Consider the following 5832-nt stretch of genomic DNA (forward strand, 5'->3'; position numbering starts at 1 on the left):
CGCAGGAACATAATAGCAGCAGTCCCCTGACTTTCTCGTGCTCACCTTCCCTGTGTTTGAAACCTGCTGACCCATCCACATGGGCATCTCCATGTGATCACAAGACTCGGAACCCAGCACAACGGTACTTCTCTCTGAATTCACAAAGCCAGGACCTTGCTGGTTTCTTTGGTGGCCCGCGCTCACTGTGCTGTAGGGCTGCACAAGTCTGGGCAGGATTCATGAAAATCTAAGTTCCCCCAGCAGCTCCCAATGGAGGGAAGGATGCCTGGGGATTCCCGAGTAACTGACTAACCAGGGCTGACTCAGGGTTACCAGGTCTGAACCAGTTAGGAAAGGAATCACTTCCTGATTGTTGGGGGGGGGGAAAGACATTTTCATCTTCAGGTGGCATAGTCTGGACGGGCTTCCACATAGGAAGGGAGAGTGATGGCAGAGCACTCCCCCAAGGAGGGGCAGACAGGGACACCATCCATTCCCACAGCTCAGCAGGCCTGCAGTCCTTGCAGGAGCCCCCTGGCCCCCAGAATGTGCTCCTCGCCCTGTGGCCCCACCCTGCTTGAAAGAAGTGAGGAGGATGGTGGGGACAGGAGGAGAGGGCGCCATGGCTGACCTGCCCCCAGGGCTCAGCAGGGACACAGGCAACACCAATCACTCACTGAACCTCTAACCCTCTAGGGAGGGAGGGGTGGGGCATGTTGCGGCAGTTCTCTGAGGACAGTTTGAAGTCAGAGCTGGAAGAGGACTGTTTGCTTGTGCTTTCGGGTCCCCAACTCTCCCAGGCTGAGCACTCTGTGGCAGCAGGTGGAGGATCCCAGACAAATGCCAGGATTTTCCTCCACCCTCCTCCCTCCCACTCTCATCATGTGATGTGTTTGGGAGAATTCCCTGGAATGATGTCTGCAGGGGAAAGTGCAGACTGCACTGGCTTGGAACTAGACCACAAATCTGCACACAGCTCCTGAGGAGACAGGAGAAGCACGGAGGGGACGGAACAGGTCATGTTGCTCAGTGCACTTGAGAAAGAAGAAAACATGCATTCATTGACTCTCACCCCCATACACCTCCTCTTCCGTTTTCCCTCCAACCCTCCAGAGCAACAGCACCTTTAATGTTCTGTTCCATGGAGCTGGGGGCAGGGCAGGGGCTCAGGGGACAGTGGCCTTCCTGCACTGTTCCCTCTGTGGTTCCCAGTTAGAGCCACAGCCATCCTTCCATCCTGGCTCACAGCAGAATGCAGCAGATACAGGGCTGCTGTCCCTTAAGGTAGACGGATTGCAGCTGAAGGGCTGGGCTTTTTCCCATTTAAAAAATTCTTCCATGTTGTTGCTGCAGGACATTGTTCAATCAGAAACGGGAAATGGGAGAAGGAAAGAGTTGACTTGGGTATCAGAAGGCAAAGAGAAATGAAAACAAAATAAGAAACCAACAAACAAGAATTTACACGTGTTACGGAGTTTAAACCATTCATAACTCTGTGAAGTCAGTGCCATATTACTGTCACAGTGTCACTGTCCAATGTGAGGGAAGCGGGTAGAAGTGCAAGATGACAGAGATGGTGGAACCCAAGCCTATGACAGTCACCTCAGGGCTCCATCTCCCGGGGCAATTTCAGTGAGGGAGGGGCTCAGAGGGCCTGCGCTTGACCCCTCATGATGCCACAGGTCCCCGTACAACGAAGGCACCACAGAGTGGGACCCTTTCAGTGATGGAGGAGCACAGGAAGTGCATTCCTGTGTGATGTCTGATTTGAAAACAAAATTAAAACAAACCTTATCATGATGCCCAATTTGTCTCCTTGAAGTTTCTACAGAAGTGGATGATTTCTGAGGCACCTGAGTGTCTCAGTCCATAGAGCACATGACTCCTGATCTTGGGGTCATGAATTCAAGCCCCACGTTGGATATAGAGTTTACATAAAAAAAATACAATAATAATTTAGAAATGACCAATTTCTGGGGTGACTGGGTGTCTCATTCAGTTTAGCATCCAACACTGGATTTCAGCTCAAGTTACGATCTCATAGTTTGAGAGATCGAGCCCCATATCAGGCTCTGAGCTGACAGCAAGGAGTTGGCTTGGGATTCTCTCTCTCTCTCTCTCTCTCTCTCTCTCTCTCAAAATAAATAAATAATCATTAGAAAAAACTGTTAAAAAAAAAAAAAGAAATGACCACTTTCTGACCCCTATAAGTCAAAGATAATAAGTGTAAGCCTTCACATGACACCCTTCAAATACTTTAACTCATGTCACAGACAAGGTATATCACATCAATATAAAAACAAATAAACAAAAGTGGGCTGCTTTCAGTAGGAAGGTGGATGCAATTTTTCCAGCCCACCATTACTAGAAGCATGAGGTTCTCCCTAAGTCTTTTTGATGAGGCTGATTAATTGATTAACTCTGATGATACATATTTGGGGCCTGATCTCTGCTGGGCACTGAGGATAGAGCAGTGAGCAGGTAAAACAGGCTTGTGTGTTTATATATTAAATATTCGGCCTGAAGAGACAGACATTTGGATCATGGAGCAGGGACACCATCCTGGGAGCAGCTCAGGGCATCCTCCCTGAGCAGGTGACATTAACCTGAGCCCCCAGGACGAACAGGAGCTGACACGGGAGGAATGGGTCACTAGGAGAGCAGCTGGGGAGAAGTCCTGGCTGGTGGCCGGTGTGGCAGGCTCTCGGGTCTGACCAAGTGCAGGGAAGCCCGCGGCGGCTGCAGCCTGGAGCTGAAGAGTGCGAGCCTGGACCTGACCCACCTGGATCCCAGGATGTCCTCCACCGGCTACTTAGCTTGGGACCCAAAAAAGTTCCTCACCCAGGGACGCATCAGCCTCCTCCCTGTACCACAGCTAATGCTCTAGAGATGAGGTGACACCTGTGAAGTGCTCGGAACAGTGTCTGGCATTGGCTGATGCTCGAGTACTGTTTGCTTTCATGGCCGGAGGGAAACAAGGTGGAGTGGGGGAGGCTGAGGAGAGAGGCCGGGCCCTGGAGCGCTCCCTGCCTGGTGTGGGAAACACAGTGAGGGTGAAAGTCCATGTGGAGGAAGGCTACTCAGGTGCAGTGTAGGGAAGTGATGGAGAGGAGGAGAGGATATGTGGGGACTTGACAGGAGGCCACTGCGGGGGCCACACTAGTGGCACATGTCAGCCCTGTGTCTCCTAAACCACCCCTGTGCCATCTCTACTCCTTTTCACACTCCTCACTTCATCATCTTCCCATCACAGGTCAGCCTCAGGTGAGAATTATTGAGCACACCTTGGGCAGCAGTCATGGTGACTGGGCCAACTATATGGAACCTTCTGGAAGAGGTGACCTGTAGTATCTACCTGGTGAACTGGAAGGACCCTGGGAGCATCTTTTGTGGCCACAGCTTCTCCAGGCCCACATCACCACGTGCTGTGTCACTCTCGGAGCCACCAAGGAGCCATGGGCTGTCCATCCTGAACAAAGCCATTTCAGGAGGGGACATCAGGCCCGACTGGACACTTGCCAGTGTGGTGTCAGCCTCCTCACCCTGGAGCCCAGGAGCGGGAATCCAGCACAGGAAGTTTTCTCACCAAACTCGCCCACACCCCTCTGCCCAATGCACAGCAAAGCCAATGACTGAGACCCCAGGGTCAGCAAGGAAAGGGTCTATTTGAGAAGCAGCCTAATGAGAGGTAGGAAGCCAAGGCTAAATATCCTCCCTGAAGGGGAAGGAACAAGTTTTTTTTTTTCTGTAATCATAAGGGATGAGATTATGTACATATTGATGGAAAGGGCGGGACACGTAACTATTGACAAGGAAAGATGGAGCGTGCACATCAAACAACCATACGTGTCACATACAGCTTGTGTTCACGCGGGGTGGAACCACCTTCAGCAGGAGGATAAATGTAGCCCCTGATCTCCCGAGGTTGTCTTGGGACAAGGAGGGGGGCACGGGGCACGCTCTGAGAGCCAGTATAAAGGGGATGGGGTCTCTGGCTCATTATCTTGAAAAGAATGCAGGACCTCACTTTGTTCATAGACTGGAGCCACAGCACCTGACCTTGATCCCAGGCTCCTGCAGGGACAGGAATCTGAAAAGAAACCATAGCTGAGTGGGGAGAAACAGTCCTCTGAAAAATAAGCTCTAAATGTTCTGCTAGCTTCAACCTCATGAAAGCTGTGGGGCATGGATTCAGTTTGCTTCTGCGAGCAGCACAAGCAAGGGGCCTTATGCTCTTGCCAGAAGGATCCACCATTCCTGCGTGTGGTTTGCAATATGTCACAGAGCTGAATGCCCCTCGGTGCTGAGGAGGGAGGAGGTGCCCGGCCTCAGGAGGTAGGGAAACCCTGTGCTCTCTTGTGCAACTTGGGACAGATCTTTGGACGCTTGCACAATTATTGACTTTAGAACCAGTTAAGGACATTTTCTGCTTTCGGTGTTTTGGGCCCTACTCGTGGGCTCTCAGGGAAGCTAGACTTTTAACACTTGCCAGGATCAGAATGACTTCCCGAAACTGGAAAGCATGGGCTCTACTTCTGCCCTGAGCACACATTGTGCCTCTGCTTCATTAGCAAGAACCTAAAAGACACATATCAAACTAAAAGAAGAGTACAATTCTTCCTAAGTTCTGCCCCCATATTTTGGAAGCCTGCAAACTTGCATGTACAGAAAGCACAATTGAAGTGTGTAATTTTCTGGAATGTCTTTCATTGTGATGGTGTCTGACTCTTTTCATAAAAGCACAAATACTCTGCACAAATATTCCTTCCTTCGAAGCACTATCTTCTTTGTGAGGTTTGTGTATCCCGGGCAGCTGTCCTCACTATGGCTTGAATAAAACGCCCTTCCACTTTTTTAGAAATTCTGAAAGTTTTAGTCATTTCTCATGGACAGAACATTACAGAAAAGTAAACTGTTCAATTCTAAACATAATAGTAATGCACCAGGGCTTCCCTTTCAAACCAAGGGCTGTCCTGTGCCCTTGCTGCCACCATGGCGTGAGGGTGTGACTGATCCAGGTTTCCCTGTGAAGAAGCCATGTGGCTCTCACACTCAGCCTTGCCCATCAACTTCCACGCTCTTGGGCCAGAAAGGATCACTGGACCTCCGGCTGCCTTATTCTGCTCTCTCTAGTTGTTGGTGAGGAGAGAGGCCATTTATCCGAGGCCCCTCACAGATGACAACAGTGCTGGTCTCTCAGGCTGGAGGAGCCTCTCACTCTCAGAGAGATGTCTGGGGTCATGGAACCACGGTCCCTTCCTTCCCTCCAGGAGGAAGTGGGTGCAGCTTCCAGCCCCCAGAGCTGTGTCCCCAGCCCTTGAAAACAGACTTCCTGAAATCACAAGGAAGATGGACGTGCTGCAGGGTCTGGAGCATTTCAGAGTTCCGAAGGGAATTTGCTGTAGACACTTGTTGTCCTGTCTACCTTGTAAGAGAGCAGAGGTTATAACGTAGTGTGAGATTATGGGTCATTGCCATACAGGGGAAGGAAGAGAGCAAGTTCTATACTGGGAATGCAACTCACAGACATGTCATTTACGGTCATTAAAATGTGGGAAAATTATAGAGAAACTAAAGGAGCACTGTTTTCTACTCACATCTCTTATGATCAATTATTTTAGTCATGATAAAACCGAACCTAGAGAATTTCTATCATCTCTTCATGTTGCACAACTTGGACGCAAAATCGGGATCAAACCCAATGTCCCTTCATTTGAAAGGTCTTTCTCTTTGCTGCAGTTCACTTGACAGCTTTTCAAGTGACCCAACAAACAACACACATCTGTCAAGTTCATGAACCTCTGAGGAAGACATGCCCTGAATGAGTTCACCTCATGGCGGGACCAACTC

At 50.1% G+C, this 5832-nt stretch overlaps 1 pseudogene; it reads right to left on the bottom strand.

Annotated features, from left to right (window-relative positions):
- Positions 1–3282, bottom strand: part of LOC125938196 (alpha/beta hydrolase domain-containing protein 17B-like) — a 48950-nt pseudogene extending 45668 nt beyond the window's left edge.
- Positions 3283–5832: the final 2550 nt, after the last annotated feature.

This window comes from Panthera uncia (genome assembly GCF_023721935.1).
Source record: "Panthera uncia isolate 11264 chromosome B2 unlocalized genomic scaffold, Puncia_PCG_1.0 HiC_scaffold_24, whole genome shotgun sequence".
Classification (NCBI taxonomy): domain Eukaryota; kingdom Metazoa; phylum Chordata; class Mammalia; order Carnivora; family Felidae; genus Panthera; species Panthera uncia.